This window comes from Lipotes vexillifer, unplaced genomic scaffold (assembly GCF_000442215.2).
Source record: "Lipotes vexillifer unplaced genomic scaffold, Lipotes_vexillifer_v1.1 scaffold690, whole genome shotgun sequence".
NCBI classification, from domain to species: Eukaryota; Metazoa; Chordata; class Mammalia; order Artiodactyla; family Lipotidae; genus Lipotes; species Lipotes vexillifer.
In genome coordinates this window covers 3,041,533-3,054,643 of record NW_006798376.1, presented here as the reverse complement: position 1 = coordinate 3,054,643, position 13,111 = coordinate 3,041,533, and positions in this window count along the sequence as shown.

The window sequence follows — 13,111 nt, the reverse complement described above, 5'->3', positions numbered from 1 at the left end:
GGAAACTAGCAGAGGGGCATATCCCTCACTGCCCCTTTGATAAGAATAATCACTAACTGGGGCCTGGGGCAAGTACGTAGGAAGGTCAGTCATATGAATAGGGTATAGGTGAAGCAGGCACTGGTTGAGTAGGGGATGTACAGAGAGCAAGAGAATAGCCATTTTGAGTGACCTGACCAAACACTCCACCTCAACAGACCCTGCACGACCCTTACATCTTGGTCTGCCCCTCTTCCTCCATATCCCTGGGCTCAGGTATGTAGGGGTGAATTGCAGGTGAGTGGCCTGACCATGCAAACAGATATCTGCATCCCAAGTTTCACGGTCCCACTTTTTTCCTATGAGGGCCGTGACTCTGTAAAAGAGACTTGCCCAGGCTGAGAATTCACCTTCTCTGAAGTTCTGCCACTATTAATTAAGGCTTATGCCTGGTCTTCATCTCAGTCTGTCCTCTGGTTGCCAGTGATGAGGTTCTCTTTAAAAGCTGCCAACAAGGCCCTTTGACTTGCATTTGGATTTCAATTGGTGCTTAATACCTCTGTTCCTGTCACCTATACTGCTCAATATATCAGTGGTGCTTAGCAACAGCCTCCCAATTCCATAATCTTTCAAGTTACTCTTTCTCCTGTACTGTCAAATACTAGATACATGGCACAAGCTAATGCATCTCCTTCTACTTATATCCTGTCTGTTACCATAAGTGAAAGTATTAGCAATTGCACTGTAGCAGTGTGCCACAGACTATCTACACTGAAGAGGTCCTTGTTGAACCAGCTGGCAAATGAGCAAACTCCAAAATTCATCCTTACACTCAGATTTATAGGACTACCAGTATCAACTATCTTAGGTTGAGCTCTTGAAACAAATTCTTGAGACCAAGATTCCTGTCCAAGTGACTTACTAAGGAAGTGTTCTCCAGAAGAAACCTGAAGGAGAGGGAAGGACGCAGTCGTAGTCCATAGTGGGGAATCAATGGATAATACTAAAACATGTAAGTCAAGAAATAAAAGTAAAGCCATGTTCTTTAGAGAGTGGAAATAGACACCAACATGACCAGTAAAAGAAATAAAAATTATTGCTTCAAGTGAAGGGAGAAGGGATATAAGACTGATGTTTTTCCTAATAAACCATAAGAAAGTATTTGAAATTTTAAATTCTGTGCTTTTAAAATTTTTGATACAAACAAAATCTAACCACTTTACACCCATTAGGATGGCTATCACTAAAAAAACAAGGTAACTAGTGTTGGTGAGGATGTGGAGAAATTGTGTATTGCTGATGGGAATGTAAAATGTGGAAAAGTTTAGTGGTTCCTTGAAAAGTTAAACATAGAAGTGAAACAGTGCACCTGAGATTGGGACTTGAACCCATATGCTAGGACTCGAACCAGCCAAAACCCATGGTCTTCCAACTGAGATCACACACCTGGTTTCAGGACTTAATGAAGCTCATGTTCTTGATGTCTCATCACAGAAAGAATTCAGTAAGAGACAAAGTGATAGGTAAGATGTGGATTTATGGAGAGAAACACACTCCACAGACAGAGTATGGGCCATCTCAGAAGGTGAGAAAGGCACCAGGGTATGGGGTTGTCAGTTTTTATAGGGGTGGGTAATTTCATAGGCTAATGAGTGGGAGGAGTATTACAGCTATTTCAGGAAGGAGTGGCGATATCCAGGAATTGGGCCACCACCCACTTTTTGATCCTTATGGTTGGCCTTGGTGCCTGTGGGTGTGTCATTTAGCTTGCTGATGTGTTGCAGTGAGTGTATACTGAGGCTCAAGGTCTAGTGGAAGTTGATTTGTCCGCCATCTTGGACCCATTTGGTTCTAATCAGTTTATGTCATGTTCTCAGGCTATGTCATTCTTTCAAAGGTTGTGACCTGCCCCCTTCTCTCCTGTTTCAGAAGTACCATATGATCCAGCAATTATACTTCTAGGGATGAACCCAAAAGAACTGAAAGTAGAGACTCAAACAGAAACTTCTACACCAGTGATTATAACAGCAGTTTGTAATAGCCAAAAGGTAGAAACAACCCAAATGTTCATAAACAGATGAATGAATAAGCAAAATGTAGTGTATATACATACAATGGAATTTTTTTTTCCCAGAGAAAGAAGGATTTATTTCTTGCAGCAAGTAAGAGGAAAACTTGCTTTCCCAAAGCAGTGTCTCTACAATGGAATATTATTTAGCCTTAAAAAGGAATGAAATTCTGATACACGCTGTTAACGAACTCAGGTTTGGCTGTTCACTGCTTAAAAGCCAATACTCGAGAGACAAATGTTGGCTGGAAAGGATAGGTTGCTTTATTCAAGAGGCCAGCAACCTGAGGAGAAGGTGGACTCTTGTCCAAAAACCAAATCCAAAGATTCTGCTTGACCATGAAAGTTTTTAAAGGAAGAGAGGGGGTCAGAGTCTTCGTTATCTTTGACTGTTTGTTGACTTTCTTCTAATTGGTTGGTGGTGAGATAACAGGGCGCTATTCCAGGAATCTTGTGCTTAGCCTGACATTACCATCCTCCACAGGGTTGGGGGCCTTATTTCCTGCAGAAGAACTCAAAGGTGTTGTTATGTATATTCCTTGAGTAGGAACCAGGACCCTGCTCCATGGCTGCACTATTGTTTCTTGACTGCTCCTCCTTTGTTTCTGCATTCCCTCCCTTCCCTGATTAGCAACTGAATCTGCCTTTGGAACTCAGGGATGTGGAATGAAGCCTCTTTCCTACAAAAAAGAAATGGTGTGTGTGTGTGTGTGTGTGTGTGTGTGTGTGTGTGTGTGTGTAAGGATTTGTACCCTGGAGGGCCCCACAGGGTCTTGCTCTGTTTCAATACTATGACATGGATGAACCTTGAAAACATTATAATGAGTGAAATAAGCCAGACACAAAAGGTCAAAGATTATATGATTCCACTTATATGATGTACCTAGAATAGGTAAATTCACAGAAATAGAGAGTAGAAGAATAAAGGTTACCAGGGGCTGTAGGGAAGGGGAATGGGGGGGGGGGGGGTGTTATTGTTTAATGGATACAGTTTCAATTTGGGATTATGAAAAAATTCTAGAAATGGATAGTGGTGACAGTTGCACAACATTGTGAATATATTTAATGCTACTGAATTATATACTTTAAAATGGTTAAAACTGTAAAATTTTTGTTATGTATATTTTAGAAAAGGAAAGGAAAAACTAAATATAAAGACAAAGATGGAATGGTAACAAAATAAAACACTCAATTAAAAAGATTTTAATGGAAACTACTAAAGGATCGAAAGAAAATATATAATTTCCAAACCAGTATTAGAGGAAAAAGGAAAAAAATGATCAACCTCTTAGAAAACAGGAAAGGAGAATAGAAGAAGCAAAGCAGAAATATGGTTATTAAAGAAAGAAAGAAAATGAAAGAATGAGATCTATCTGAAGTAACTAGGCAAGCCTCTGGAGAGAGGTTTAAGAAGAAAAGGGTTAAGAGGACTGCATGGATAATTGTCTGCAGTCAAATAAAGTGATTCCCAGCAGTGAAAGGTAAGAAGGACTCCAGCACTAAAGGGCCATAATGACCCTGAGAGAAGGTGACAAGAAAATCCCTGTGCATGAGCCCTGGGTACTAGACAGCAGGTGGTGCTATCTGCTTGCATAGCAAGTTTGCTCTCCAGAGCAGCAACTCAGTGAATGAGAAGGAAATTAAAGTGTAAAGAGCCATTCACTGATATGGGTCTTTTCCAGCTGAGTATTCATAACTTGAGAATTACATATATTTCAGTATTCAAGACCTTACCCAACATTTCAATATCCAATATATCAACCAATACTTAACTATTGTTAATGATATGCCTCCATTGAGCAAAAGGAATTCTGGAATGAATTAAACCTAATAACCAGGGCCACCATTCAAAAAAAAATCCGTAAAAGCACCAGATATCTATAAAATTGTTCAACTACCTCTAGATATTCATTCAACTGAACATCAAATATGCTTTGTCTCAATTCCCAACATTTAAGATAAATTTTTAATTTTATTTTTATTACTTTTTAGTTGTGTTAAATTGTGATATTATATTTTACCATTGTTAAAGATGGAGAGCATTTCAGTAATGTTATAGATTAAATAAATATTTGCTGGCCGGTCTGGAAAGCCAAACAACTATTTAAAGATGAGGAAAAGATGCACCAGAATAAACAACTAAATATTAAAAATAGTTCCTGATTACTATTTTTATATATAAGTTTTGTAGAAATATTTGATTATTTCAATTCTCTGTGTATTACTGATCACATTTTAATAGATTGATTTAAATTTATGTGTATAAAAAAAGATTGAAAGGAAAAAAGTAAATTCTTTTTGGGTGGTGAGATTAACTATGTTTTCTAAATAATCTAGAATGAATATGTATTATTCTTGTATTATTAATTAGGTTTGGTTTGGGTTTTGTTTTTTAAATTAGGCCAATATGTTTTTTTAAGATTGGACCAGTATTGTCATGAAGGATGTAAAATTCAGTGGCCAAACAATATCTTAATCTATTTATTATGTGCCCTTACTAGGAACACTGTGAGCAGTTCTAGGACCTGTGATCACTTGACAGTGCCTCTCCTCAGAATAAAAGAATTGTTATGTGAAAAATAAAATATTTTGTCCTTCTAAATTTGGTAATGAGAAGTGATGAAGGGAGATGTGTACTTGGCAACTAAGGCCTCCTAGAGGAATTTAAAGACATCAGGAAGAAAGATTATAGACTGTGGAGGATAACTCTGGAAAAAGAAGTTTAATAGTGAAAAGAAATATGAATTGTTTTAGAGATACCATGGATTGAAAACATGGGAAACATGAGAAACAGAAGATGAGGACAGGCATGAATGAAGTACCTTGCTTTCAATATGCTGAATGTCCAAGACAGGCAGTATCTCCATCCAGGACAAGGAAGCTACTCAGTCTGGAATAAGGAAGCTAGCTGTAGAGAGAATCATTTAATCACGGAACAGAGTGGGATCCTAGTGCCTTTTATCTCAAAGGAGCTGGGAGGAATAGCTCTAGAGTTAGATTAAATGTATAAATAAGGATGAATCAGACAGACAGTCTAAAACTGAGAGTCATACCTATAAAATACCTGAATACATATTAATATTCACCAAGATAATGTCTATAATTATCTGAGCTATATTTGTATGTATGGAATATGGGATGCTGTTGGTTCTGGGCTACACCCTTGAGGCTCTGAGGCTAACACTGGGAAGAAGGGAAGACTGGAGAAAAAGGGATATGGGAAGTCTTAAGGTTTGTGGGTCTTTGTTACTTGCTGGGATATGCATTAAGTAATGAGCACTGGCATTAAGTAATGAGAGCACAGAGCTTTAGGGAGTTATTAGCATTGAGAGCCAGATGTATACCCACAGTAAGAGTTCACTGAGGATTTCCACTCTGAGAAAACTGCAGGACAGGTCATTTTCACACTCAAAGTAGCTTTCCTTCTGCACTTAAAGGGATCTTTTATGGAAGAAGATTCTGAAGGAAAGGTGAAAGAGAAAAGATTATGGCCCAGAGGTTTGGAGGAGGAACTCCAAGCCAACATTTCACAAGTCCTGTACCATCTCAGTACCACCACCCTTTTATTCCAGTGGGTAGGAAATTACTTAAAGGGTGGGTGCGGCATAAGCAAATATAATTAGGAGATTATTATCACCATCTTTATTTCATCATATCCCCAAGCATTCTGAGAAGGACAGTAGTGGCCACCATCCTTCAACCAAGCAAACTGATGAGGGCAGTAGGACATTGCTTGGGGGGACAGCCTATACATTGGGACTCACTGATGTGAAAGGTAGAGATCTGAGGCATGATCTAAATCTAGACAGCCTTGAAAGGTATAGACAAAGAGGCATATTCTACTCACCAAATCCTAGAATAAGCTGAAGGGGCATCCCTAGAAGTTTGAAAACATTTTTGAGTAAATAAAATGAGAACAGAAAATTTAAGAAACTCCTTACTCCAAGTAGAAGTGCAGGCTGGAAATATGTATTTATTTAGTGCAGCCTATGTGATAGCACTGGGAATAAAGTCAGTCCCTGCTCTCACAAGGCTCATGGTCTAAATGGGAAGACAGATATGAAAGAATTACATAAGTGTTTAGCTCAGTTGTGAGAGATCAGAAAGGAAGAATTGGACATTGTAATATGAAAGAAAATCTTTATAAAATATAACAACATCCTAAATACATTGCCATTGATTTTCATATTAAAAGGTTTTAATGCCTCCGTTTTTCTCGGTTTTCCAGGTTTACTAGAAGTAGATGTTGTGTGAACTTTTCAGATAAAAGAAATGTTTCAGTATAGATTTATCACTTATTATGTCTTTTTTCCTTGAAAAGGGTCATTATCAGGCAGGGGATTTAGGACGAAGGAGCTAGAAAATATTTATTAGACTCAGGAACAAGCTATTATTCCAATTGCAAGGTTTCATTATAGGCACTTAAATAGAGTTAATGACAGTTAACGATATCTGTAAAACCAAAGATGCTACTTACTTGGCTGGACCCAATCAACATTTGTTTACCATTATTTTAGTTTTTCTTCATGTACACAGGCACTTTATTTCTTAGAGGAAATCAATGTCCATAACCAAAAAAAAATTAAATAAATAAATAACTTAATTGTGAAATAGTTCTATTTAAATCAGTCTTTTCTGGTTATTGAACATTTCATATGAATAAATTAATCTTTATGCACATGATTGGCTTATCTGAAATATCTTCCCAATTCTTTAAAATGTCAAAGACATCTTTTTCTAGCATAAAAATACTAAAGGCATTTGCTATTTATTAGCAGAATAGGAAAATTAATCTTAACCTAAGCAAAAGCAAAAATATAATTAGGTGAATCAAGAAAAGTGTGACGTTTACCCATGAACTCTTCCTTCTGATAATATATGTATTTTAAGAAATCATAAGACCAGAGCAAGATAAAAATATGAGAAGCTATTAGGCTTCTCCAACTAGTTACTGCTAAGTATTAGGAAATGAATGTGGTTTTTATCTGTGACTCTTTCAAGATCTATATGAAAAGAATTAAAGAAATTATTAACTATAAAGCTATATCAGTTATTAATAGCAATTGTCTGTTGTACAGAAAGCAGATAGAAGTGTCGCTCATTGTAATTAGTGATAGATGAAAGACTGATTTTACCTGTTTTTTTCTCGTGTTCTCACTCTCCTTTTCTAGCTCTAACCTGCACCTAGTATGGAATTTACCACACTGTACATGCCCCTAGAGATTCTGTTTCACTTCACTTGGAGCCCAGAAATTGTTTGCTTTAAAACATTAAAATTTTTAGAGCTGACGTCCCCAACCTGCTCCTCAACCTTAAACTTGCTGACCTTCTAGCTCTAGGATAAATTTGTTAAAAATGATTATGCATACATTTTAATTTGGGTCTCAGTTTGCTAGGCCAGAAGGTCTTTTGTTTTTTGTTTTGTTTTGTTTTTTTGCAGTACGTGGGCCTCTCACTGTTGTGGCCTCTCTCGTTGCGGAGCACAGGCTCCGGACACACAGGCTCAGCAGCCATGGCTCACGGACCCAGCCACTCCGCGGCATGTGGGATCTTCCCGGACCGGGGCACGAACCCGTGTCCCCTGCATTGGCAAGCAGACTCTCAACCACTGCGCCACCAGGGAAGCCCAGGTCTTTTGTTTTTTATTTTTTGATGTTGAAACTGTTTACCAAGTTTATTACCTTGGAAACCTGATCCCGCTGCAAATATTACCCTTTTTTAAAAAAAAAGATAAAGATATTTTTCACAGTGGAGAGGGCTACTTTACAAGATTCATAATGTATTGGGGGGAAATTTGAGTGTCTGAAGTTTGTTTCATGTATGTGTTTGGCTTTGTGTATTCACCAAATAGTGAATAGCAGGGAAATCTTGAGGGAACCTGGACCACAGGAAGAGTTCAAGGTTAGATTTAGGAATTACTTGCACAAAAGCAAGCATTGGTTTGGACTGACTTGAACCTTGGAGGTCACCTGCAGTTTAAGGTAGGAAAAGGGTAAAGAAGCCACCTAAGGAGGCAAAGGCAAAAATGGTCAGTGAGATGGAGAGCACAGCAAGATGTAGTTGGCAAAACTGAAACAAGAAAGGTGAGATTTTCTCAAATGACATCAACTGCTCAGCCAGAAGAGTCTGGAGGGAGTTGAATCAGTACAGGGAGAAGTCACCCAACAATTGAATCATCTCTTGAAGCAAACCTCCTTTCCTTATTTTTGCATCTAACTGCAAAAATACTATGATGAAACCAGTTCACTCTCTGTTCAATTTGCTGTTCTGCCTAAAGGGATGCCTTTGACTTTAAACCTGATACCTGAAGGCCAATTGTTAGGGGTCATTAAATTAATTACCCCCAAAGCACTGATGGTAGATCAGCAATTGGATTAGAGAAAAGTTTACAGTCACTTATCAGGAAGTGAAACACACACACACACACACACACACACACACACACACACACACTGTAAGAAGCCTTGCAAGTCCACCTAATAAGAATGAGGGAAACACAGGGTTTAATTCTCAAAGGAGCAAATGGAAACCTCAGTCCATGTCTTCTTTGCCTTTCCAAAGTTTTGTCATTTAGGGGTTGAGAAGCTGAGTTGAGTAAAAGGTTGAGTAGAAAATGAAAAGGAAAGCTAGACACATGTTGGAGAGGCAGGCTCTTCTACAGCTCCAAAAGCCTAGCTGAGGTACCATTTATTGGGCATTTCCTCCGTGCCAGCCACTGGGCTAACGTTTCACATCATTAACCGAAGTGATCCTCACAGGATCCTTGAAGTAGGTAATCTTATCATCTTAATTACAGCTGAGGAGACAGGGTGAGGGAGGCCAAACAGCTTGCCCAAGGTTTTCTAGCAGGTTAGCAGCACAGACAGCTTGTGTGTTGGGTGATCCTGATGCCTACGGTAGTTCTATCACTGTTAGTGCTATCAAATTCGCCTCAAAACTATCTGCTTTCTAGAAGCTCAGGATAGTCGTGAGATACCTGCCACCAAAAAGCATGAAAGTTACAAATTAGCCAGAAATGAAAAGAATAAACTACTGGCACACACAGTGGATTAACCTTAAAAGTATTATACTAAGTGAAAGAAGCCAGACACAAGACTACACATACGATCCCATTTATGTGAAATTCTTGAAAGGCAAATTTTAGAAAAAAGCAAAACTATAATGATAGCAGATCACTGGTTGTCTGGGGCTGGGAGGGGAAGAGGGGACTGTCTGCAAAAGGGTAAGAAAGAACTTTTTGTCATAATGGAAGTATTCTATATCATGCATGTGGTGGTGGTAACAACTGTTTACATTTGTCAAAACTCATGAAACTGTGCATCTAAAATTGGTGAATTTTATTCTGTGTAAATTAGGTATCAATGAAACTAGCCAAAAATTCTATTTTTAAAAGTCTGAAGTATAGTTGACTTATTATATTAGTTTCAGGTGTACAACATAGTGATTTGATATTTTTATAGATTACATATAATATTCATTATAAAATGTTGGCTATATACCCTGTGCTGTACATTACATCCCTTTGACTTTTATCACTGGTATTTTGTATTTCTTAATCCCCTTTCACCTATTTCACCCCCCACCCCATCCCTCTCCCCTCTGGCAACCACTAGTTTGCTCTCTGTCTCCTTCTGTTTTGTTATATTTGTTTGTTTTTTAGGTTTCACATATAAGTGAAAATATACATTATTTGTCTTTCTCTGCCTGACTTATTTCATTAAGCATAATACCCTTCAGGTCTATCCATGTTGTTGCAAATGGTAAAATTTTATTCTTCGTTATCAATGAATAATATTGATATTATCATTATCAATGAATAATGAATAATATTCCATTGTGTATATATATAAAACCACATCATCTTTATCCATTCATCTGTCGATGGACACTTAGGTTGCTTCTATATCTTGGTCATTATAAATAATGCTGCTATGAACATGTGTTTTTCTCCTCCTGCCTTTAAAATTCTCTATCTTTAACTTTTGCCAATTTACTTATATGTCTTTTTTTTTTTTTTTCCCTTGCCACACATCTTGTAGGATTAGTTCCCCCAACAAGGGATTGAACCCAGGCCACGACAGTGAAAGGCCAGAATCCTAGCCACTAAGCACCAGGGAACTCCCTTAATTTTCTGTCTTGGTGTGGATCTTTGGGTTCATCTTGTTTGAGACTATAATCTCTTCAAATATTTTCTCTGGTCCTTTCTCTCTCTCTTCTCCTTCTGCGACCCCTACAATGCAAATGTTGTTGCATTTAATGTTGTCCCAATGGTCTCTTATGCTGTCTTCATTTCTTTTCATTCTTTTTTCTTTATCCTGTTCTGCAGCAGTGAATTCCACCATTCTGTCTTCCAGGTCACTTATCCGTTCTTCTGCCTCAGTTATTCTGCTATTGATTCCTTCTAGTGTAATTTTCCGTTCAGTTATTGTATTGTTCATCTCTGTTTGTTTGTTCTTTAATTCTTCTAGGTCTTTGTTAAACATTTCTTGCATCTTCTCGATCTTTGCCTCCGTTCTTTTTCCGAGGTCCTGGATCATCTTCACTATCATTATTCTGAATTCTTTTTCTGGACAGTTGCCTATCTCCACTTCGTTTAGTTGTTTTTCTGGGGTTTTATCTTGTTCCTTCATCTGGTACATAGCCCTCTTCCTTTTCATCTTGTCTGTCTTTCTGTGAATGTGGTTTTTGTTCCACAGGCTGCAGGGCTATAGTTCTTGCTTCTTCTGTCTTCCCTCTCTCTCTATGCTTCTTGTACTTAGATATCTGTTTCCTTCTTCAAGTTAGGGAAATTTTTAGCTATTATTTTATCAAATACATTTTCTGCCACTATCTCTCTCTTCTCCTTATGGGACTAGAATGCAAATGTTAGTTCACTTGATATTATCCCCACTTAAAAATTTTTTTTCTTTTTGCTCTACTGATTGGGTGATTTCCACTATTCTGTCTTCCAAGTCACTTATGCATTCTTCTGTATCACTGATCTGCTGTTGATTTCTAGTGTTTTTTTTATTTCAGTTATTGTATTCTTCAGCTCTGATTGGTTCTTTTTTATTTCTAATTATTTGTTGAAGTTCTCACTGTGTTCCTCTGTTCTTTTCTCAAGTTTGGTGAGCATTTTTATGACCATTGCTTTGAATGCTTTGTCAGGTAAATTACTTATTTCTGTTTCATTAGGGTCTTTTCTTGGGGTTTTATCTTGTTCTTCCATTTGGAACATATTCCTCTGTCTTCTCATTCTGTTTGACTTTCTCTGTTTGTCTATATGAAATTAAGTGAAACAATTACTTATCCCAGTCTTGAAGGCTTGTTCTTGTGTAAAAGCATTGCTGCACAGTCTGCATGTGCCCAATGGCATTGGCAGGACGGCTGGAGCTAAGGCAAGGGTAGGCTGGGGCTTTTTCCATGGTATGCCAGGACCATCACCTTGGCACAAGTGGACTGGAGCCAAGGGAGAGGGCTAGAGCTGAAGCCTGGCACAAGCTAGGCCTTCTCCTAAGGGTGCAGTGGGGGCCACCTTGGCAGTGGTGGGCTGGAGCTGGTGGGGCTAGAGCTGGAGCCAGGCATGTGCTGAGGTTTTTCCTGGGGCATGTGAATGCTGCCACTTTTGGGGTTGGGAGAGCCTGGTGTGGGCTGGGGGCATGTTGGAGTGCTCTTGGCAGGCAAGGTAGGGCACTAGGTGATTTTCAATCTGCTGTCTCTGCCCTGGGTCTAGGAGCAAATAAGTTTTTGCGTGCACCCATTAAAAGTGCAGTTCTGGTTTCCTACAGCACTGTGGTTCTCCCAATCATAAGCCCCACTGATTTTCAAAACCAGTTAAGGGGGCTCATCTTCCTGGTGCTGGACCCCAGGGGCTGTGGGACTTGAACCTTTGCTCCTTAGGGAGAACCTTCATGTTTGTGATATCTCCTTCCTCTTTTGGGTCACCCACTGGGGGCATGGGTCCTGACTCTACTTTTTGTCCCCTCTTACCTGTCTCCATGTGGTTTTCTTCCATGTGGTTTTTTTCTTTATATCCTTAGCTTTTGAAGAGCTGTTCTGCTAGTCGTTGGATTATTCTCAGAGAGAGTTGTTTCATATGTAGTTGTAGTTTTGGTGTTTTCTTGGGAGGAGGTGAGCTCAGTGTCTTCTTACTCTGCCATCTTGATCCTGCCTGCTACCAAATTTTAGTTAATTTGTTTGAAGAGGTGTTGCCTTTAAGTTTTGCTTTTAAATTTTTAGTGTTAAATGTTTTAGTAAAGAAGAGTATCTTCGTAATGGAAAACTATTATTTGGAAAACTACAGTGGTACTTCTGGTGACAGTTTTGGACAGAAGGTGATCAAGTGAACTCAGGAAGAACAAACTGTAGCTACACACAAATGTAACTATGGTCTCCTGCTGGAAGCAACTTAAAATTGTAGTTCATTCATTCATTCAGCAAATATTCATTATGTTGAACCATTTGAAACCATTTTTGTAGGTCAAATATTGTCATATATTAGCAGTTAGCAATAATATAAAGCAACTTCTGTGTGCTTAGGTAATATTGGAAACTGGGAATATAGTGTTGTGTAAAATGGACCATGGTCCCTGCCTTCATCTTGGTTACATTCTGGTCATCCAAGACATGACTAAGCCAAGAGGTAAATTAACAAAATCATTCTAACTGTGGTAAGAAATAAACAGGATAAAATTATTGGCACTTCCTTGGGGTAAGGTAAAAGCTACTTTTGATAAGATCAGAAATAGTGAGATAGTAAGAGGAAAATCATTCTAGATAAAGGGAACAGCAAGTTGAGTATACATAAAGCAGGATAAAAATCCAGACAAGAGCTGTGCTGGATGAGGAGACTTGTTATCAGGGGAGTTCAGAGAAGTAAACAGAAGTAAGCTTTGTAGGGCCTTGAGGGCTTTGAGAAGGAGTATGGATTTTATTCAAGTTCAGAAGAAAGTCACTGAGGACCTTTTTTTTTTAACATAATTCAGTTTAAGATAAAACTTTAGGATAAAGGAAATATTGTATTCTTTTTTTTTTTTTTTTTTTTTTTTTTTTTTTTTTTTTTTTTGTGTGGCGCGGTCTTCTCTC